This window comes from Drosophila suzukii, unplaced genomic scaffold (genome assembly GCF_043229965.1).
Source record: "Drosophila suzukii unplaced genomic scaffold, CBGP_Dsuzu_IsoJpt1.0 scf_28, whole genome shotgun sequence".
NCBI lineage: Eukaryota > Metazoa > Arthropoda > Insecta > Diptera > Drosophilidae > Drosophila > Drosophila suzukii.
Window position 1 is genome coordinate 203,233 of NW_027255915.1, and position 24,245 is coordinate 227,477.

Sequence of the window (24,245 nt, forward strand, 5' to 3'; positions counted from 1 at the left end):
TTACAAACGATTCCAGTAGATGGCGTTTCCCTGAGTCCGCTACGACCGTTCCGTTGAAGTTCGCCAGGAACAGATTGCCGTCGTCAACCAACTCCACTATCTCTTGGTCGTTTCTCAGGTGATCGCAGAGAGCGTGTCCTCCTTTTAGGAGCCTGGGGATACAGCTGGCCTCGTCTAGCTTCCTTAAGTTTTTTTCCTGGCAAACAGTCGTATTTCCGATGGAGAGGCAGTTTCCCAATACCGCATAGGTTTCCTGGGGGTCCACCGCCATCCTGTTGTATTCCAGCACCACTTGTTTACCCTCCGTAATCGTGGGATAAAGTAGCATCAGCATGTACTTGGTGTCCACGACCTTGGGTAACGCTAGCACGTATAATAGGCAGGTTCCGTTAGTTAGGATCGATGGCTCCGCGAACTCCACCGCTTCTACGACATTTTGATATGGCAGGCTGCGGGTTTCTGCTAGAAGGGTTTCCACTTCTTTTTGGTCCAAGAGATTCGTGTTGACTACGGACGCCTTTGCCAGTTGACATGCTCGCGTGATTTCGTCGACTTGCTTCAGCAGTATCATTGCCTTGTGCATTAAAATTGTGGCCAAATGGACCTCTCCGTCAATGGAGTTCACCCTTGCCATCATAACGTCGAGCTTCTGTAAGGAGTCGTGCGTAGCGTCGAACAGCCTTGTATTAATTTGTATCTGTTGGTTACTGTTTTCGATCACGTTGCTTTGAGACTGGAGGATGTTATTCCAATCTGATGCGTCGGGTGACCCGGCAACCCATTTCCATGCCGACCCCAGCCAGTCTATGGACCGAGGCGCGCGGTGTGCCGACGTCATTCTTGTAATGCCATTGGTGGCTTCTTCCAGGTAGTGGCATATCAGCGAAGCGACTCTGGTGTCGGTGACCACCGATGTTTCTTCGGTAGTCTTGTCAATTATATTCTGTATTTCTTTTAGGTCGATTACATGGGCGAGTTTGAACACCCCATTGACGCGCCATACCACGCCTTGTAGAATTGGGACGACCGGTGTATCATATTTAAAGATGTGAAGAGCAGTCGCGACTTGAATAATCGCCATACTTAAGGGAGAGACGTTGCCCAATTTTGTTTTTTAGTATTTAATCTTAACATAGTATTTTATATTTTTGTTAATTGTTATTACTTAAATAAATATTTTTAGTTTTATGTTTTTTTTTGTTTTCAATCTAGGTATAGGTGTTTTTTTGCCTTTTATATATTTCCGTTTGGCTGGCGTTTTAATATTTTACTAATTCTGTTATTTATTCTTGATTATTGTATTTTTTTATTTTTTCCTATATTTGTTTTTATAAAGGGTCTGTGAAACATTTTCAGCGAAGCGGTCTTTAACTTTTTATATGGGATTTATGGAAGACTTTCCCTGATTTAGTCTTGACTGTGACCCTACCATCAACTTCCACCTCCTCTGATTTGAATCAATTTTTATCCTTGCTCTTCATCTGCCTGTTGGAGACATAAACAGTGTCCCCCTGCTTGTACTGTGTCGGCCTATTTCTGTGTTTATTAAGCCTATCGGTTGACATTTTTTGCTTATGTAGGAGTAACCCCCTTATGTCTTCCAGCGTCTGCTCTTTAAAATTGTTGAGTCCCTGATAATTTATCCTGGAAGTCCTATTGAGGAAGATATCGACTGGTTTGCGGTTCGTCACCGAATGGATAGAGTTGTTATATCTGTCCACGGCAATAAAAACCTATTCGATTACCTTCATGTTACGGTTGTCGTTTTTCAGACACCGGTATATGTCGAGAAATGTTGAGTGGAATCTCTCAACCTGGCCGTTTACTTCACTCTTCTGAGAAGGTGTGTAATAAATGGTTATACCGAGAGATTGTAAATAATTGAGCACTGTGGGGCAGAGTAGACCCCTTTCGTTATCTGAGACTATCGTTTCTGGGGCTGTGAAATAGTGCAGGACTTCGGTCAGCTTCTCGCGGAGATGGACTGCCGACTTTGATTCAATCGGAAAAGGTTTGGCAAATTTTGAAAATTTATCTATACAACTCAGGAATTTGAGACTCTCGATCGTAAAAAGGTCAATGTGCAGGATTTCGCGTGGGTAATTAGGGATAGGGGTTAATTGCAATTCCGGCTTGGCCGGGTGTCTGTCATATTTAAACATTTTACAGGTCCGACCTAATGCGGCTGGCCATTCTGGGGAAATAAAATTTTTCCAAGATCTGTAACTTCATCTCTTTCGGATTTCTGTGGGCTCTAGTATGCTCTGTATTTATTATTCTAATCGTCTCTTCTTCACCCGCTACATCGGTTACCAGTCTTTGCGTAATGCGAAGTTTGTACCCCGGCAGGTTCTCCCGGCAGCGCTCTTGCAGAGATTGTAAGTAGCTCTCCGGAATTTTTATGCCATTGATAATTAATGGATTCAAGTATTTTAATAAACAGGGTAGCAAGTCTTGTATGCTATCAATGGGGATCAAGTGACGTACGTATCCCGTATGTGGGGTCTCGCGAGAATATTCTAACCTATCTGGGTCAAAGACAAGTTGGTTCCTAAACACGTTAATAGGGGCTTCCACGTGTGAGATTAAGTCCGATGCGTCTTGAAGCGCACTATGGACAGTAGCAACGGAGTCCGTTGTTGAAGTTGAGGCTGCGTCGGCATTGAGGTAGTTTACGTTCGAGGTGATGCGGGAAAGAGCGTCAGCAACCACATTGGATTTGCCCGGCTTGTAAATAAGCTCGCAGTTGTATTCTTCTATGCGCGGTTTCCAGCGTTTCAGCTTAGCATTATAGTTTCGGTTGCCTAATGAAAAGGTTAGGGGTTGGTGGTCGGTATAAACCTTAATTAGCGCGGCGCCATAGAGGTAGGATCTTAAATTATCAAGAGCCCACACAATCGCTAGCATTTCCTTCTCGTTTACTGCGTAGCTCTCCTCTGTTTTATTCAGAGACCGCGAAATGTAGGCGATTGGGCGGTCTTTCCCGTTGTCGATTTGAGAGAGAACGGCTCCTATGGCATAATTGGAAGCATCGGTCGTCAAATGGAAAGGTTTACTAAAGTCTGGGAATGCCAAAACTTCTGAAGAGGCGATGATGGTTTTCAAGTCATCGAAGGCTTTCTCGCCCTCTACGTCAAGTGAAATTGAAATATTCTTGGATTGAGATGCCTTGACCTGGGCATGTTCTCCCCTCGTGAGGTTCGTCAGAGGTTTCGCGACTTTAGCGTAGTCGCAGATAAATTTCCTATAATAAGAGGTCATCCCTAGGAAACTCTTAAGTTCCTTCAAATTCGTGGGTGGAGGCATTTCTTTTATGGCTCTGACCTTTTTTTCATCTGCGCGGATCCCATCCGCCGTTACCACATAACCCAGGAATTCAACCTGGGTGCGCAAAAACTGTGTCTTTTCCAAATTCACTTGTAACTTGGCCTGCCTTAATTTTTCAAATACAGCGCGAAGGTTGCGCCAGTGGGACTCGTAGTCTTTACTAAAGACAATAATATCGTCGATGTATACGTAGCAAATCTTACCGATGTGCTCTCGTAATAAGTCGTCGATCATTCTTTGGAAAACAGCCGAGGCGTTTTTCAACCCGAATGGCAGTCGCAGAAACTCATATTTCCCGTTCAGGGTGGAAAATTCCGTTTTGGGTATGTCGGATTCCTTCATGTGAATTTGGTGGAACCCGGACGTTAAGTCAAGAGTGGTGAATAGTTTTGCCTCCCCCAGACTGGACAAGGTAGATGTTATATCGGGGATTGGGTAGGTGGCGGAGATGGTGACTGCGTTGAGGCGCTTGAAATCTATCACCATTCGGTATTGTTTTTCCCCGTTTGGCTTTGGTTTTTTTGGGACTACCCATATAGGGCTATTGTAGGGGCTTTTGAAGGGCCTAATTATTCCCTCGCGCAGGAGCTCGTCGACCTGGTTTTCCACTTCTCCTCTCATGTTCGCGGGGTAAGGGTAACTTTTTGAATATATGGGTTCCTGGGTACTTGTTCGTATTTCGGCTCGGACACTTGTGTCCACGGCCTCGCCCGGCGAGAGTGGATCAAAAATAGTGGAGAATTCGGAAATTTGGGATTCGAGGCATTTCTTCGCTTCTACTGGGTGTTCACTGTCGATTGGGGAGTGGACATTTAAGGAAGGCATGGCAAGTAGCGGAATTTTTATTACTGGCGTTATCGTTAAAGAATCATTTTTCCTATCAATGACTGCTTTAAGGGACTTTAGGGTGTCGTCCCCAATAATGCCATGGAAGGCAGTTCAACCTGGAAGAACAAAGACGATGACTGGCGAGTCATTACCTATGGGTCTGAAGAATGGTCCGGTTAGTTGATGCGTTATTTTTATCTCCCCTCCAGCGGATTGCACCGGGAAGGGTTTCGTCAAGGGCTTGCATCCCTCGGCTATCTGGGGGCTAATGAAGTTCTTATTTGCGCCAGTGTCTATCAGAAACTGCAGCTTAGCCCCATCTTTCACGCCATACTCTATGTATGGAACGCTATAAATTTTGCCGCCCCGCTACTACCAGCCTCCGTGTGAGGTTGGTGGCCAGCCTGATTGTCTGGTAAGGCTTCACCGTAGTAAGCCTCACTGACGGATTTCTCTTCATGCTGGCTAAAAGCGGCCTCATCCGAGGATGGGGCAGCATTTAGTTGATACAATCTTTGGGATTTCCGGAAAGGCTTAAGGTTAGATGAGGTGCTGGGGCTGCGCTTAATGCTCGGGTTATCGTTACCCTGGTTCGAGCGATAGGAGTGGCCGGACTGGTGGGGCTCCATTTTGATCGCTCGGGGATTTGAATATCTGTACGGGGGCTGAGAATTCCTGCCTGCGTCCTGGTACTGGTATTGTTTATTATAAGAAGAGTAGTTAGGTTGGGGCCAGGAGTACTTTTGGCGGTAAGGCTGAGGGGATGAAAACTTGCTAGGATATGTGACATGATTCATTGAGGTCAGATTTTGTAATTCTAAGCAGATTGCGTAGGCCTCTGGCAAATTCTTTGGGCCGCGAATAACTAATAGCTTCGAGAGGTCACCGCTCAGACCTCTGATAAAAACATCCAAGGCTCTGTCCCTATAGGTTTCGACGAGCGCGCTAAGAATCTCCGGGATTTGGTTACCATTTTTAAGACAGCGTATTATCAGGGCAAAATGAGCATTTATTCCTGAGTAAAACGCGTCTATCGTCTTCGCCCCCTGAGTCATTTGCCCCATCTGGTATTCCAGCGTGCGCAGATCCCGCTTATCGGCGTAGTGGAGCATCAGGGCGCGTTTCGTCTTGGGCCAGTCGTCTTCTGCCACGTTGTACGACAAAAGGGTCGTCTCGGCACTACCCCTAATCTTTTGCCTAATGCTAACGACTATAGAACGATAGAGAGGTCTTTCCTTGATTATCTCGTAATCCTTCAGAATGGCCTCCGCTCTTCCCATCCAAGGGTCGTAGCCACCAGCTTCACCCTCAAACACCTGCAATTATTTTACACAATCTGGCAATCTAGCTATCTCTTTTAACTCGTACTCCGTACGAGCGGGGGTCAAGGGCTTTGATTGAGGAGCAATTTCGTTAACCTTTTCTCGAGCCTCCTCTAGGCTCGCTACCTTGTCACTAACCTTTTTCACATCCTCTTTAACATCGACCATCTGGCCAAGCAACAAGGCCAAGGTTGCCTCAAATTTGGTAAGAGCTGCTTTCATTTCCTCCATATTAAAAAAATCGATCGGGCTTATAAGTGACAACGGGGTGACGGTTAAGATTTCGATTGGATATATTTTTATTTAATAAATTCGCTGAAAAAGCCTCACTTACCCGTGATTCGTGTGTTCGAGCTTTTTATACTTGTTTTCGTGGTTGTATATATTGTACAAATTTCTTATTTTTGTGGTATATACTTTTTACATATTTGTTGTATATTTTTTTTTCCTATTTGTTGTATATTCTTTTTTTACATATTTGTTGTATATTTTTTCTCGTTCCGATTCCCTTCTTTATTCGGTGTTAGGCACGGTGGGCCGTATTGTTCCTTTTTGGTTTTACCATCTACTAAGGTACGGTTGCCACACAATCCACTAGGCGGCTCTTCCTATGCTGGTAACACTGAGCGTATCTAGTGAATTACCCACACCACATTCCACTTTATATATTTTTTATTATAGAGGGTGGCCGCTCGTAAACAAGTTACCGCAGCGGTTATCAAAATTTCTATTTCTTTATATTTGCAACACACAAACCACCGCGGCGGTTTGGCCGCTTCTTTTGTTTCACTATAACCTTTTGCGCTCGTGAATTAGATCACCGCAGCGGGTCGGTCACTTTAATTAATTATTTTTTCTTGTTCATTTGTCTCGGAATCGACTGGGAACGCATTTTCTTGTCATATACATTTCCACATTTACTTAATTTTTAAAAAATTTTTTTTTTCAAAAAAAATTTTTTTCACACGACACACAGTTTTTACCTCCCACTTTTTGTCCGAGGGATCCTCATCACTTAATGGAGAGGTCCCTGTTCTGGCGCCAGTTAAGTCCTTCCCGAGGTGCCTCGTATGTCCCCTGGAAGGACCGACTTAATACCTAGACATTCCGGTGTACTCGTGCAGTCCCAAGCGTAGCTCGTTCTTCCCAATCGGTAGAGTTGCCCTTGTATGTGTTAGTGCTCCTCCCAATGAATAGCGTCGGCCTTTAGAGTTCGTTATAATTATTCTTTATTTAATAAATCTAAGCTGGTAAGTCGTCTTGGTTCGCCGGTCCAATTGGCTCTGCCCCAGTCTTCTGCTCCGACACCTGCCAGAGCCCGGTGAGTGCGGTCCCAGCGGCGACGTCGGCGTCAGCGTCAGCGGCCGGCTGAAGTTTTGCAGACCTTGCAGTTCTCACCGTGCTTTACTTGCACGGTGAGCGGTCAGCGTTCCCGAGCCAGGCCAGCGGATGTCGTTGTGCTGACTCGGCACGGGGTGCGGGTGGCAGCTAGGTCAGCGCCCGGCCGGCGCATGTTTCCGCGCTGAGTCGTCATCGCGGCGGGGGGAAGGGGAAGCCGGCCGGTCAGCCCTCTTCTATTTATTAGGTGGGCTGCCAGCCCTCTGTTGTTAACTTATATATATTTATGCTCCCATAAGTTGGAGCGCTAGGGAATATGCATGTATTGGAGTGCGGTTAAGCGGTCTGCGCGTGCAACACAGTGCTGACACTTGCACTTTCTGTGAGCGCACCGATCGGGTAATGTTTCGGCCACTTAAGTTGTTGACCGGGACCGTGTTTATGTATACACTGCAGTGTGTTCAATTTAAGTACTCTTGGTACAGTAGACATTCAATATATTCAAACTACACTAGTTTTCATTTGTTACCTCCTGTCCTCCAAAATAGACTGTCCTGTATTGCTGACCAGCATAAGCTTTTCCGTGCCTGGTTGGTCTTAAAGAACATATAATTTTTTTTCCCGGCCTATAGAGCAAATTATGCATTTGATGAGCCTCTGTGTAGAGACTTATATTACTTGAACAAACTTTCATCTCACATGCAGCTGGACCCATGCTCCCCCAGAGACTTAATTAAGAAAACCCTTCACAATTCCCTTTCCTCCCTTAGTATTTAGTTTAGTAATAGTTAAGTAGCCAGTAAAAGTATCAACTGTTGGCGAATAAATAAATAAATAAATAAATAAATAAACTACAATGAATTCCAAGCGATATGTTAGGTGAGGCTACTCTTTTAATGTAGTTACTAACTTCTCAACTGTATCATATTCGATTGTGTCTTGTCTTGTCAAAAACTTCCAGTGACTCATGAATAGCGTACCTCCCCCTTGTTAATAACAACTTCTGTTTAAACTGATTTATCGGTTTACGGGTCTCTTGTATTACATTTTCAAAACTACTTTCAGCGAAATGCTGTGTGTCTTGATCTGAGTTTAACTGTTCTGATATAAATAAATCGCTGCTTGTAATATTATATATTTTTATTCGTGATAAGGCATCGGGCTTGTTCCTGGTTGGTATATTATTTTTGGGGTAAAACTTACTATGAAGGAATACCATATTTTCATTTCTACGTTTGGATTTTTATCCGAAATTGTGAAGGATACAGTGTGTTACAGTCGTTGATGATGCTGGAGAGCGGCGGGGTTAAGTTGCGCAGGCGGCGCAAGGACAAGGATTGATGGTCCGTTTGTATTTCTGTGCCATTTACTCCATATAAATAATATCGTACAATATTTTAAGTCCATACTATGGTTAACAATTCTTTTTTATTTGTGTCATTCAGTTGTTCCGTTTTATATAATGTTTTTGAAAAAAGGGAAATAGATTGCTATCTTGTTTTAATACTGCCCGTTAGCTACGTCTGATGCGAATTTTTTACTATAATCCGGCTGAACTAATTCAACATAGTAGATTTTTTTTAGCTCGTTAAAAACTTGTACAATTGAGTGGTCAAACTTTTGTAGACGTTCTTTTTATACCCGTTACTCGTAAAGTAAAAGGGTATACTAGATTCGTCGGAAAGTATGTAACAGGCAGAAGGAAGCGTTTCCGACCCCATATATATATATTCTTGATCAGGATCACTAGCCGAGTCGATCTAGCCATGTCCGTCTGTCCGTCTGTCCGTCTGACCGTCTGTCCGTCTGGATGAACGCTGAGATCTCGGAAACTATAAGAGCTAGGCTATTGAAATTTGGCAAGCAGATTCCTAAGCTTCTTACGCAGCGCAAGTTTGTTTTAGTAGAGTGCCACGCCCACTCTGACGCCCACAAACCGCCCAAAACTGTGGCTCCTACAGTTTTGGTGCTAGAATAAAAATTTTAACTGAAATGCATTGTTCTCATCAATACCTATCGATTGACCCAAAACAAGTTTCCCCCGCCCACTTTAACGCCCACAAATCGCTCAAACCTGTGACGCCCATCAAAAAAAAATTTGCCACGCCCACTCTAACGCCCATAACGCTTAAATCTGTCTACCGCCGGTAGGTGGCGCTCGCTTTGCTGCTTGCATATCTCCATTTCCCCGTTGGTCCTTTTAGCTGAGTAACGGGTATCTGATAGTCGAGGTACTCGACTATATCGTTCTTCCTTGTTTAAACCTAGATTTGATTGTTAATAATTTATCAACTTTTGCATTGTTACGGCCAAATCTTCGGTAACACCCCATAATATTTCGTGGAAGCGGATATTTTGTAACTGTGGATATTATTTAAAGAATTTAGACTTTTCGTGTGAAATTTTCATATTTGCTCCTTGTAAAAATATTAATTATTTTAAATAAATCAACATAACGTTGTTCAATTGCGTTTGAAAAAATTAATATCGTCCATATAAGCATGGCACGTTTTCCCCACTTGTTCCCATTCTCAGTGCATTTGTTAAGCCAAAAGGCATTCGTAAAAATTTAATTTTTCATTATTAATAGAAAAAGCTGTTTCATATCATAAGAATTTGGTGGAGTCCTGATTCTAAATCGATTGTTAAGAAGCCTTTCCCAAATTAGCTAATATTACAGACGGGTCCTGCATCAGGTATCTGTCCGGTATAGAGTTTTATAGTGTCTATGCTTAGGACTGCCAACTTCATTTTGACCTTTTGTGGGTACCACTAACACTGATGAATTATATGGACTTCTACTTGGTCTTATAATATTTTCCCTTAGCATTCTATTTAGTTCATTATTAAGGAAATCTGAAACTGATTAGGCATAGGGATATTGTTTACTATAAATTGCCCTGTCATTGTCGATATTTATTTCACTTCGAATATCGGTTGAGTCGGTGTGTGTTCCTCTTCGAAATTATCAATTCTTTTCTTTTCCAGAACTTCTATTCGATTAGTACTAGATATTTTAATATTATTCATTTTATTCGCTTGGACTCTTTGGTTCCAAAATATTTTACTTTTTATTGACGAATAAATCCACGTCGGGGAGTTAAAGATTTTTAGATCCTAAGGAATGAACTTTTTTGTTGACGGAAATTTCATCGTAGGCGTGCTCAGGTTTTTTTGTGATCCCAAACTTTTTAATTTTTTATTGACGGATATTTCTACGTCGGCGTGTTCAGGATTTATTGCTCCCAAACTATTCTTGCTATTTTCTACAAATATCGAATCTGTGTTTTTCCAACTTTTCTCATCAAAATATTTTTATGCCCGTTACTTTACGTTAGAGTAAAAGCGTATACTAGTTTCGTCGGAAAGTATGTAACTGGCAAAAGGAACCGTTTCCTACCCCATAAAGTAAATATATTCTTGATCAGGATCACTAGCCAAGACGATCTAGCCATGTCCGTCTGTCCGTATGAACGCTGAGATATCGGAAACTGTAGAAGCTAGGCAATTGGGATTTGGCATGCAGATTTCTGAACTTCTTGCGCAGCGCAAGTTTGTTTGTAGGCGCCACAGGCTTACGCGGTTTGTGGGCGTTAGAGTGTGCGTGGCATGTTCGCGGTATCTAAATCTGAAACTCTCTATCTTTGATAGTTTGTGGGCGTTCACGTGGGCGTGGCAAAAATTTTGTGAGGTCAAGTGATAGGTATTGACAAGACTAATACATTTCAGTTCACATTTCTTTCTAGCATGAAAACTGTGGGCGCCGCAGTCTTAGGCGGATTGCGTCAATCGAAAGGTGTTGATGAGAACATTACATTTCAGTTAAAATTTTTATTCTAGCATCAAAACAGTAGGAGCCACAGTATTGGGCGGTTTGTGGGCGTTGCAGTGGGCGTGGCACCCTGCTGAAACAAACTTGCGCTGCGCGGGAATCTCAGGAATCTGCGTGCCTAATCTCAGTATTGCAGCTCTTGTAGTTTCCGAGATCACAGCGTTCAAATGGACAGACGGACTTGGCTAGATCGACTCGCCTAGTGATCCTGATCAAGAATATATATGCTTTATGGGGTCGGAAACGTCTCCTTCACTGCGTTCTTCAAGAGTTCTTTTAGTTTTTACAGTTAAGTATATTTCTTGAATTTTATAGTCCTCCATTGCGTTTGCATCTGTAGCTAACATTTCTTCTAAGCCATCTATTTTCTTGCTCACTTCGCTTAGTTGAACATTTACTAATCTATTGATGAATCTAACTCTTAAGTTGCTGTTTGCGGCCAAGCAAAGCAGCCTCCAGTTGCCGTTGTCAAATTTTATTCACCACAATTATATATAAAATTTTTCACATTGTTTTCTTTTAATTCAATTGTGAAAATATCTTACTGTTTCTTATCAATTTTTTTATACGTGTTAATACTTAATCTAATATTTAAATACTTTATTTTAAATACAATTTTATATAAATCCTCACGATACTCTTCGATGGGGTCTTCCTTCTCCTTTGTTGGTGTTTTTTTTTCCAGCGTTGTTGGTTAGGGAATGCCCTTCAGCCTTTCCTTCCTTTTTTGTGATTTCTTCGAGTTGTTTTTTTGGTTTTGTTTGTTTCTAATTTTTTTTTTTTGTATTATATTGTGCGTTTTAAATTTTTATTTGTTTTTGTTGTGCTCTTGATGTTTTACTTGGGAGCTAGATCTTCGGTCCACCTTTTAATCAACTTAATACTTTTAAATGGATTATTTCATGAATTGTTTCCCATTTAAGTCTTTGGTGGATGCTCTAATTTTTCCACTAAAAATTTGGAGTTGTTGGCCGCGCGAGTTCCATTTATAAATTTAATTTTTTTTTAACTTTTGATGACGAGGTCATAAAATTAATTGCCACCCAACACCATAATTTTGGTGTTAGATTTTAATTGAGTGGTGACGTAGAAAGATGCAATCAAAGTGATCAATTTCACAGTATTCGATCGAATAAAGGAAAGTATCTGACCAATGCGTATGAGAAAAACCAACGTACCCTTGATCTGCGATCTCGTTCACGCTCCTTTGAAGTAGGACAAAAAGTTATCAATCGAAATTTAGTTCTAAGCAAGGCAGCGGATAACTTCAATGCAAAATTAGCTCCACTGAGAATCAAAGCTCGAATATAAACGAAATTGGGTCGAAATATATATCTCGTTGAGGATTTAAATGGTAAAGAGATTGGAAATTTTCAGGCTAAGGATCTTTGGTAGGGAATCACCCTTTGATTTTCTTTCAGCTTGTATATTCGCTTTGTAATCAAAGATTAAACCGATTATTAGAAGTTATTAATCGTTAAATCTAAATCGAGCGCTGTTCAACCTGTCCGGTAACTCTAAGTTAACTAAGTTGGCTCACATCCTTAGTAATCGCACCGAATGTCCTATATGGCAACCCTGTAAATGTCAAACTTCCAACCATAGCGGCCAACTTCTCGTGCTTCCAGCGTTCTCTTTTCACAACTATTCGGCGGAACCAGACGTAAATTTTTCTTGTTCCGAGATATTCATCAAATTTGTTGAAAATGAGAAAAGAACTCTGTCTCTTGACGAAGACGATCTCCTGCAAAACGACCTCGACGTTTGCACTCAAATCCAGTTCAGTGTGGTAATAGCAATAGGTATTTCACAATCACGATCAAAACCGTAACAATAGTTGCTGCCGAAGCTGTAGGAGCCACCTGCGGCAAATATTTAGAGACTGACAGCATCGGCCACAACCCTACTGTCGAAGGATTCTTAAAAATCTTGGACTAAACCGGCTAAATAAACAAGCTTTTTGGACCTTCATCACGTTAACCTTAAATGTAATTCCGATTGTCACAACGATAGTCTACCCACGCGCTTCGACTCTGGTGGCATGTTTGTTACGCGGACATAGTTCGGCGGGCGTAGATTGACTGCGCAACCTGCAACTAGATCAGAAGGAGCTCTAGTTCCTAACCTCTAGTCTTCGTCATACATCTTTAAAGTCATTGAGGCTGTAGGTGTACTGAAACCAGGATAAAATTGGTTTTTCAATATCAGTATTAGTATTTCATTTTTGAGTACGAGGGCAACTCCCCCATATCCATCCAATAATGTTAAAATTTAAAGCTTAAACGTCTGAGAGAAAATAAATATAATAACTTTCATAATTTAATAAAAATTCAAGGTGATTTTCATTAGCAATAAATTATTGGACGTTATATTGTTGAAATGGTATTGTCATTTATTGTTGTTGTGTCTCGAGAAGTATTTAAAGTAATTTTTCGTCTTTTGAATGAGATACAATTTATTTTGTAAAGAAGAAACTTCCTCTATAATTTCAGAATTCTTTATTTCAAAGAGCGAATAGATCATTACAAACTGATAGTACATCGTCTGTTTTTTTTTAAATATATGTTTCCAGCATTGTCGTGTATATAGGATTCTGGACTTAAATGCGCTTTTTAAGTTAGCACTTCTGGTCTCTTTACAATTCAGTTTTACCTTGCAGGTGTAACCACCTCCTTTGCAGCTTTGCTATTGTTAATTGTGTTTAAACCTTTCTTATACAAAGAAGAAAAGTTTTTATCCAAATCTTTTATATCATACGAATTTTTTGGAAAGTACTGTTCAAAAATTTGTTAACGCGCAAATTTTAAAAAGATAAAAAGCTTTAGAATGTTATTTTCCTTTGGTCATACCTTGCATTGGCTCATGGTTCATGCACTCCGGGTTCCTTGCAACAAGCTAGGAATTTTTCACAATTACTCTACGGCGGTTCGGCGTGTGTCCCAGACGTCCACACTCATTCATTATTACACAATGCTTTAGCTTATCAAAAATCCAAAGAAAGAAATCAAAGAAATTAGCATCTCACGACAACTCTCTACCAGAGATGTTAGCATCCTCCTCGTGGCCAAACGCCGACATGTCGGCATCGTCCATTTTTTTATTTTTCCTGGCTCAATTTTTCAGTATGCAGATAAAATGGCCCTTAAACTAGGGTTAGCAGAGAAATCGAAGGCACCTCAAGAAGTCATCCAACAAATGTAGTTCAAATACTATATAGTCTTAGTATAAATTCTGGAAAGATCTTATATTTAATGTCTTTTAAAATACCACAACTAGCGCATTTAGGAGTTTAAGAGGTAATAATATACAAAATTAGTGAGCCCTTTCGGGTGTAAGATTTCAATTAGAAAAATGTAAAATTCTGTATATATATGTCGTAAGCTCAAATGTACTATGACAGACAGCGTCTGCGTGGCCGCATACAGGTAACAGGAATGTACCAATAAAACGGTAGTTTGACTATGCTAAACTTATGTAAAAACAAGAGAAAACGGTTTAGTCGATTGCCTCTACTATTAGATACCCCTTACTCAGCTTAAGGGAGCACGAGACGCTTATGCTTAAAGAAACTTTGTTGTTTCACTAACACACCTATCCTATAGCGCCACCTATCTTCTTCTACTCTAGCGGCTCTTAGCCTACAGCGTCAACTAGCCCATAGCGCCCCTAGCGGCTGGGCGGCGTATTAGTGAAAACAGCGAATTTGCTGCATGTGGTGTGCCATCTCGATTGAGTAGCAAAATGTTGAATATTATTTGTATATAACTTTTACAGGAGTTGTCGGTTATCAATAATATTTGGCGTGTAGTTTGACAATACCTATTGTCAAACTCACATTACCCGCTGGATGGGTTTTAGTGTTATAGTCGTTTGTGGGCGTGGCACCCTGCTGAAACAAACTGCTGAAACAAACAGCTTTTATAGTTTCCGAGATCGCAGAGTTCATACGGACGGACGGGCAGACAGACAGACGGACATGGCTAGATTGACTCGGCTATTGATCCTCAAGACTACATACACTGGTCGGGATAAGAATTTTGACGAAACAAAAATTAAATATACTCATAATTTGAACTTACTTCTTGTAAAAGTTGGCATCAATGGAAAGGTAATTTAAATGCCGTTTGAATGACACAATACATTTATTAACCCATTCAGTACTTATTGAAAAGGTCGAATTTGTATAAACATCTACTTTTTAAACTTTTTCCCTCGACTAGAAAACAAAAATTTATTTATGCAAAAAGATTCTTCAAACAAAAATAATAGTTACTGCAAAATAAAATTTTCAAAAATCATTTTGCTTACATTTTTTATGATTTTTTTAAGGTGTGTCAATCGATAGGTATTGAAGAGACTAATACATTTCAGTTAAAATTTTTTATCTAGCATGCAAATTTTGGGCGATACAGGCTTCGGAGGTTTGTGGACGTTAGAGTGGGCGTGGCATATTTGCTTAACAAATTTGCGCTGCGCTTAAAGTTACGGAATCCAGATCTGTAATCGCAATTGTCTGTCTCTGACATTTTCCGAAATATCTGCGTTCATATTTACGATTTTTTGAAGTTTGTGGGCGGTTTGTGGGCGTTAAAGTAGGTAGGTATTGATAGGTATTGATGAGAACAATTCATTTCAGTTAAAATGTTTACTCTAGCATTGAAACTGTAGGAGCCACAGTTTTGGGCGGTTTGTGGGCGTTAAAGTGGGCGTGGCACGCTGCTGAAATAAACTTGCGCTGCGTAAGAATCTCAGGAATCTGCATGCCAAGTCCCAATAGGCTAGCTTTTATAGTTTACGAGATCTCAGGGTTTATCAGGACGGACAGACAGACAAAGGACAGACGGATATGGCTAGATCGACTCGGCTAGTGATCCCTATCAAGAATATAAAAACTTTATGGGGTCGGAAACGCTTCCTTCTGCCTGTTACATACTTTCCGACGAACCTAGTATACCCTTTTACTCTACGAGTAACGGGTATAACAAAATTTTCAATTCCTGTCCCCTAATCAAAATTATTAAAGGAACAAAAGGCATTGCTTCTACCATTTTCTATGGCAGCTATGTGATGGGAGGTTGGTAAAATTTTAAAATTGGGTTATATGTGTATTATAAGTGAGTTTTTTAGTAATAAAAGAATTTGTTCCCAATAAACCGAGAACAAATAACAGACCTTCCACGGCGCCAAAAAACTAAAAAGTTTATTTTTGGCCTATCAAAATGTTAGGGGACTAAATATGAAGCTACCCAAGCTTTATGCTGACTCCTCTGCATTTACTGCTGATATTTTGGCTTTTACGGAAACTTGGCTGAAACCAGAGATATCTGACAATGAAGTTCTGTTAAACAATTTTAATGCCTATAGGACCGATCGCTCCTCACGTAGGGGAGGCGGTGTGCTGATTGCCGTTAGCACTAGCCTAACTTCCGAGAGAATTCACTCTGATACTCCTAATGAAATTGAATTTGTTAGTGTGAAAGTTTCCTTGCAATCATTCTCAATATTTGTTACATGCTCCTATATTCCACCTGGCTCTGATTTAATAATTTATGAGCACCACCTGTCTGCGATAAAATCCCTTCTTTCTAACAATGACCTTTTGATTGTTTTGGGTGACTTTAATCTCCCTGGTATTTCTTGGTCTCCTCCTACTGACTCACTAGTCGCTATACCTCTATCCGCCCATGATTTTGTTGATGGTCTTCTAGAATTATCGTTACAGCAAGTAAGCTTTATACGGAATTCATTAAATAGACAACTAGATCTTGTGTTTGTTTCAGACCCGTCTGAAGTCACGGTATCTAGAATTGACGCTCTTGTTGTACCTGAAGACCGATATCATCCAACAATGGAATTGACAATCTGCCTCCCATGCGTTGATACCCTCTCTCCTTTAGTTTCTCAAACTAAAGTGAGATGTTTCCGAAAATGTAACTTTAAAAAACTTAACGACATGATTTCTCAATATAATTGGACAGAATTGTACAATTGTATGGATATTGAAAGTGCCACTGAACACTTCTATATAGTGTTAAATACCTTTTTCAATGAATGCGTTCCTGATAGGTTTCCTTCAAAGACAAACAGGCCACCTTGGTTTACCAATGCGCTTCAAAGACTTAAAAACCTTAAGACAAATACTTATAAAAAGTATTAGAAATCGGGTGTACGCCGGGGGGCAGCGGGGTACCGTGCTGGCGCTGGTGGAATGGCGTGGGAGGCGACGGCGGGAAAACGTTCGGCGTCGGCGGGCTGGTTCGAAGGGCTTCGCTGGCTTGCTGCTGGTGCGGTTTGCTGCTGGTGCTGATGAAGCTGTAGGGGAGAAACCACTCGAACGCGTATTTGCCCCTTAGTCGGAAATAAATGTGCACAAGAAGTTAACTGGGTAAAAGTAGGCGGGGGTACGACCGCGGTTTATTGTACTGAACTTCAGAAATCGAACTGACTTAGTCTAAGCTCCGCTCTGCGCTCCAAAGCGCAGCGGAGACTTCATGGCGGGAGCTAGGAACAGCGCAGGAGAGCGGGAGCGCGAGAGAGCGGGAGAGCGGGAGAGCGGTAGAGCGGTGCAGCTGGTGCAGCTGGATAGCGGGGCCAGTCCAGATTCGCCGGACAGTGGGCCTGAACATTCCGCCCCCCTTGCAATCGCTAGCGTTGCAAAAATAATAACGGAGACGGAACTTCGGCCAGCCGCCTACGCCTCAAGCCTGCGTACAGGCGCCGGAGACGATCCACCCGAACACCGTCTTCTGGGCTACCGGCAGTCCCTCGTCGACCATGTGAAAGCCCGGCTTTATCACCTTCGGGTAGACGTCGGCGCCCAGAATCAATGAGATCGTGGCTGGCCGGTGGAAAACCTCATCCGCGAGCGGTAGCTCCTTAAATTTTTGGACGACGCTCTCACTGAGCGCACGGATGGGAGTGCGGATGCGCACGTTAGGCTCGATCTTGAGGACCACCTCCAGCTTGATGGCCTCGTCGACCTTCGAACGAATCGTCGCCGTGCATATACTCTCGTCGCCCACGTTCGTTGTCGGCAAACGGAACGCGGCGGCCAGGGATGCATCAATGGAGCTTGTCGGGGTGCACGGATCGATGAGTGCGGCGGTGTCGAACTTCTTCTCTCCGGTCTCGACGATCACCACAGCAGTCGGGAGGACATTAACGCTATGCCGCTGGAGAAGTGCGGCGAGCGACGGAGCTGGTGTCGAGGATGCTGAGCGCGGTGGAGGAGCAGGCGTTTGGCGAGTTGGCGGATCTTGCCGGCGCGAACGCTGCGGAGAAGCGGGCTGTTGCTTGGAGCGGGACTTTTGCTTGGAGCGGGACTTTTGCTTGGAGCCGGACTTTTTCCGGGAACCAAGGTCATGCATGTGCAGCAGCGTGTGATGATCCCGGTTGCACGTTCTGCACCGGTCACCGCTACGACAGCTCCCAGTGGAGTGCTCGTGTGCGAGACAGTTCGCGCAGTACTTGTTAATAAGCACTGCCCGCAGCCGCATCTCTGCGCTCAGCTTTAGGAACCTCTGACACTTCCGAAGAGGATGGATTCCGCGGCAGACTCGGCATCGGTAGGACTGAGTACCTCGAGTACGTCTGCTATCCAGAGCCTGAGCGCTACGTGGACGGGGAGCCATTTTCCTGTTTAGAGTGTGGATAAGGAAAAAAAACAAACAGGGCTGATTAACACTGACGTGGATAATGGCTACGGACTAGGGTGTGTAAGAAACGCGGCTCGTTACGAGGTAGTTTTGGGCGGCTCTCTTGGAAGAAGAACCACCTTGGTCACTGGACGTTTGACAATGCCGCGTGTCGTACGAATGTCGACTACGCGGACATTACCATCGGCTCCCGGAAAAACGGAGTCTATTCTTCCGAGTCGCCACTCATTTGAGGGCAAATTGTCATCCTTAATGACGACCAGATCGCCAACACGCAGATTTTCTGTGGGGACTTGCCACTTGTTGCGCTTGTGGAGCTCCTTAAGGTACTCATCCTTCCATCGAGTGCGGAATTGTTGATGGAGAGACTTTAAGTGCTGCCACCGGTTCAGAATGGACTTGGATTCGCCCTTTACTTCAGGTTCCACTATGGATAGAAGAGGTCCACCAACAAGAAAGTGCCCTGGTGTCAACGCTAAGAGATCAGTTGGATCCTCGGTCTGGAATTCAGACAAGCTTCGATTCTCGCTAGGAGGGTGGACAGCTCTTCAAAGGTGTACTTCCGCGTAGCGGTGGACTTGTAAAACAAGGTCTTGAAGCTCTTGACACAAGCTTCCCATAGGCCTCCCATGTGGGGTGCCCCCGGAGGAATGAATTGCCAGGTGAGCTGCTGATGACTATAGGCATCGGTCACAGACTCCTTAACGGCTTGCAGGAAGTCTCGGGAAAGCACGGTGGAGGCGCCGACGAAGGTCTTTCCATTGTCGGATTGGACTTGGCGAGGACACACTCTTCTAGAGACGAAACGAGCGAAAGCGGCCAGAAACTTTTCAGTCGTTAAGTCGGATGTAGGCTCTAGATGGATTGCCTTTGTAGAAAAACAAACGAAAACCAACACATACCCTTTCGTAATGAGACAAGCTCTTCCGGTATAATTTTTTATGTCAAACGGGCCGGCGTAGTCCATCCCTGTGTACGTGAACGGGCGGGAAAAGGACACTCGCTCTTTCGGAAAACTTCCCATCATCTGGACTTGCAATCTCTTTTTGTGGATAACGCAGACCTTGCAGGAGTTAACCACTGCCTTCACCAAGTTCTTTATTCTCGGAACCCAGTATCTGGACCGAGTGAGACGCACCACTAACTGGTTGCCACCATGTAACGTAATGAGATGCGTGAATTTGACCAGAAGCCGCGAGAGTGCACATTCGTACGGCAGGATTATCGGATGTCGTTCATCATACCGCAAACTGTCGGAGGCCGTTACGCAGCCGCATGCCCTGATTACCCCTTTCTTATCTAGAAAGGGGTTCAGGGAGAGAATCGAACTCGCCGCGGGCACAGGACGCTTCTGACTCAAGCAGCGGTATTCTTCAGAAAAATACCTGCGCTGAGTGCAAATCGTCATGAGTTCTTCCGCGGCGGCAACGTCCTGGGCCTCTACACGGACCCCGGAAGGCGGTGATTGTCTTCGACATCGTTGGACAAATCGATGGACATACGCGAGGACCCGCAAAGCTCTATCTAAATTGGAAAAGCGATCTAGGAAATCTTCTGACGGCATAGACGCCACATGGACTTTAACGGCACGCTTTTCGATCTCAGTCACCGGCAGGTCGGTTCCCTGGCTGGGCCACTGATCGCGTGGACGTTGCAGCCAAGTGGGTCCATGCCACCAAAGCGGGTTATCCACCAGCTCTTGAAGGGGAACTCCTCGACTAGCCAAATCAGCTGGATTATGTTCGGATTGAACGTGCGACCAATTGGCCGCCTCAGTGGACTCGGTGATCTTCGTCACCCTGTTGGCAACGAACGTAGTCCAATGGCACGCTGGTTTTGCTAACCATGCTAGCACAATCGTGGAATCGGTCCAACAGTGGAATTTTGAGGTCAGCCTCGGCATATTTGGAAGAATGGCTTCGGCCATCTCGGACAAAAGGAGAGCCCCACATAACTCCAGCCTGGGAAGGGACACCGTTTTGACTGGCGCCACACGCGTCTTGGCCGTGAGCAAGTGCACCATCGTCTTATGGCCCCCTTCTACGCGCACATAGATCGCAGCACCATATGCCTTTTGCGAGGCGTCACAGAATCCGTGATGCTCTACGCGGAACTCTGGACGGAAGGAAACCCATCTGGGTATTCTGACCTGGTCTAGGACCGAATAGCTCTAAAGAAAGCTGTTCCACCTTTGGCACAGCTCAATTGGAAGTTTATCGTCCCAGCCTAGATCCTGAAGCCAAATCTCTTGCATAAAGATTTTGGCACACACAACAAATGGAGCGAGCCAGCCTGCTGGATCAAATAGCTTGGCAATTTGGGAAAGGACTTGTCGTTTCGTGTGGGAGATTTCCGTTGCTAAATCTGGTGGGACGAAAAAGAACTCATCGGACGTCGCCTTCCATCGTACGCCGAGAGTTTTGGCTGTGCTCTCAGTGTCGATCTCGAGGAAGTCGGCTGTCAGAAGATGATCGCTTTGGATATGAGCTAATATTTCTTTGTTGTTGGAGGTCCATTTTCTCAGTGGAAACCCCGCGGAATCTAGAGCACTTTGTAGCTCGCGAACAATGGACTTAGCGTCCTCGGCGGAGTCAGCTCCCGCAAGGACATCGTCTACATACATATTATTTCGAATGACATTGCTCGCTCTTGGATGGCTGAGCTGCACGTCAGTTGCCAACTTTTGCAGGACTCGAATGGCCAGGAATGGCGCGCAATTGACTCCAAAAGTTACCGTCTGTAATTCGAAATCTCGAATGTGCCCCTCGCTGTTGCGGAATAAAATGCGTTGGAACGGGGAATGCTTCGGATCTACCCATATCTGCCGATACATTTTCTCGATATCGGCACTGTAGACGTATCGGAAATATCGCCACTTCAGGATCTGGATAGTTAGATCGGACTGTAAGACTGGGCCAGCATGAAGGATATCATTTAAGCTGACCCCATTCTCTGAAGGGCTGGAGGCATTGAAAACCACACGTAACTTAGTGGTTGTACTTTCCGGCTTGAGCACGGCATGATGCGGAAGGTAATAACTGGCAGAATTATGGGTAGGACGGACCTCTTTCATGTGATTGAGGTCGAGATACTCTTGAATCACGGAGTCGTATTTGGCTTTCAGCTGACAGTCCCTCTTCAGGCGTTGCTCGGTTCTTAGGAACTGCGACAACGCGGAGGATCTGGAGTGACCGAGGGCGGATTTTACGTTTTGAGGATCACGAAACGGAAGACTTACGACATACCTGCCGTTATCGTCTCTCGTAGTCGTTCGGAGAAAATTTTCCTCACAAGCCAAATCGGAAGATTTTGTCACTTTTACTGGTAGATCCTCCACCTCCCAAAATTTGGTGAGAAGCCTATCCAGGGACGTGTCAACTGTGTGGGAGATTCGTGTGGAAAAAACGGAAATCTGATTTTCCCTTGGAGCAGGAACGGGTCCTGTTAGGATCCACCCGAAAATGGTTTCTTGCCCGAGAAGAGAGCCACAAATATTCGGCCGGGTGCCGCTTAGGAGAATGGATGGCAGTATGTCGGCCCCGACCAGAATATCTATCTGTGCACTCTCGTAGAACTTTGGATCCGCTAGTGACAGTTCGGGAAGATCCCGTAGAAACTGTTGCGGAATCGGACAAGATGGAAGGTTTCCAGCTAATTGAGGAAGAACATAGGCCTGGTCGGAGAACGGATGGTAAACTGACAGAGCTTTTTGGATTCAGCGGATACTGTCTGGTTTAAGCCTGATACTTGGGCTCGGATTACCTGGTGAGGCAACTTAATTAGATTGAACAGCCGCTCAGAAATGAAGGTTGCCTCTGATCCTGAATCTATCAAGGCACGAGCTTTAAAATTCGACCCCAAGTGACATATGTCAATTATGGCGGTGCCCAGCAAGACGGATCTATACCCCGTCGCGAAGTAATTTTGTACTGTCGAGTCCGTGGACCGGGAAGCGGTGGCAACTGGTGTACTTGGTCTTGATCTGGGTCTTGGGGCGGGATTCGAAGGCGATTGGGAGGAGTTGCCTCTGTGTAGTAAGGTGTGATGGCGGCCGCGGCACGTAAAGCAACTATGAGTGCTCTGACAATCACGCAGCTGGTGCCCTCGTGCGAAGCAGTTTAGACACAGCTGCTTCCTCTTTATGTATGCCGAACGCTCGTCGACCGTCATCTGGAGGAACCGAGCACATGTGCGGACAGGATGGTTTTTCTTCTTACAAAGGTCACATCCTTTTGGCTTGGGTGCTACCCTTGTCTCGTATGAATTTATTCTTCGAGGCGCTGCAGTGGGGGCGGATGTTTTTGGCAGAGATTGACTCGATCCCGACGGCCGTACGTCGTCTATGGCTTCTAAGGTCTGGTGACGCTCCGTAAGGAAGGCGTTCAGTTCCTGCCACGTCGGAATCTCTGCCTTATTGTGCAGGGACTGTTCCCACAAGGATAGCGTGAGCTTAGGAAGTTTGGAGGAGCACATGTACACTAGTAGGCAATCCCAATTTTCTGTTTCAATTCCGGACATTTCTAAAGCCGTAAGGCAACCCTGGATGGTACGTTGAAGTTCACGGATAGCTGACCCAGATTCCTGATTAACGGACTGCACATTGAAAAGTATTTTCAATTGGCTATTTACTAACAACCGCTTGTTTTCGAAACGCTCAGTTAGGTTAGCCCAAGCTGAGCGAAAGCCGTCGTTAGTAAGGGGGGAGTTTGACACTATCGTGTGTGCATCGCCGCTTGTTTTGGCATTTAGGTGGAACAATTTTTCGACTGGCGTCAGCCTTGGATTGTTTATGTAAATGGCCGTAAACAGATCCCTAAAGGTCGGCCACCGTAGATAGTCTCCGGTGAAAACCTCGGTATCGCACGGAGGCAGCCGACATCCAGAGGGAATGTAAGTCTGGGTAGGAACAGCTTGAACTTGGGGAGCCTGGGCTATCATATCCGCGATCTGAGCCCCACATCTCTCGTAAACGGAATAGCAGTAGCCGTATTTAGCCTTGAGAACTGGCAAACTATCAGCTGCACTGTCTCCGGCTTCTGCTATGCACCCGGTGCATTCATCGTATTCTGCCTTGATGCGGTCCCATAACGCGCGTATTTCTTCGCGGCGGATGTTCAGCATAGACAGAGTAGGAGGGATCGGCGAAGGAGTGTTTGCTCTGGATTCAAACTCACTCAGCCGATCTGAGACCTCAGTAAATTTGCTTAGAGCGATCTGGGAAGGTGTTAGTGCCATTTTGACGTTTGCACGGGTGACCCTTTTTCGGGGAGACGAGGTCTTGGCAGTTAGTTCGGGTGTGGGCGGATCTACGGATATGCCTGGGACTACGGCAGGTGGAATAGACAACTTGTTGTTATCACTTCCAGCGGACATTTAAAGAGAAATTACCTTTATTTGGGTCTGAATCTGTTCGCCTTTGTTTATGTCGGATAAATAGGAAACCAGGCCCACTTCTGGAACAGTGGAACGAGGTGTCGACAAAAAAGTAGTGGATCGGAGAAATAGAAATTGGAAGCAAGCACCGACCTGGTTACTTTGCGGAATTAAACCCAATAATACGGATTAGGAACAGTGAGTGATGAGTTCGAATATCACCCGTTGAGAAGTAATTCTATAATATTTAACCCTTTTGGTATATGTATTATGGTTGGGATCAAGTTTGGTATATTTTTTGCTGGTATTTTTGCGTTTGGATAAATTGAGGGGGGAAAATACCAACTATGTGTATATATATAGTCCCCGGTTGAGTAATTGTAATATTTTCGCCTTTATTTAAACTTCTAAATGAAGAAAAAATACCAAAATTTGTTGGTCGGAGGATGCGATCGGTTGATTATTTAATATTGGAGTATTGCTTTAATTTGATTTAATATTTCGAGGAAAAAATACTAAAAATATACCAAAAAAAAAGGTGGACGGAGGATGCTATGCATGCAGTGGAGT

The 24,245-nt window shown here is 44.0% G+C and overlaps 1 pseudogene; it reads right to left on the minus strand.

The window, feature by feature from the left end:
- Nucleotides 1–6,568: 6,568 nt before the first annotated feature.
- LOC139354829 (uncharacterized) lies at nucleotides 6,569–23,978 on the minus strand (annotated as a pseudogene).
- Nucleotides 23,979–24,245: the final 267 nt, after the last annotated feature.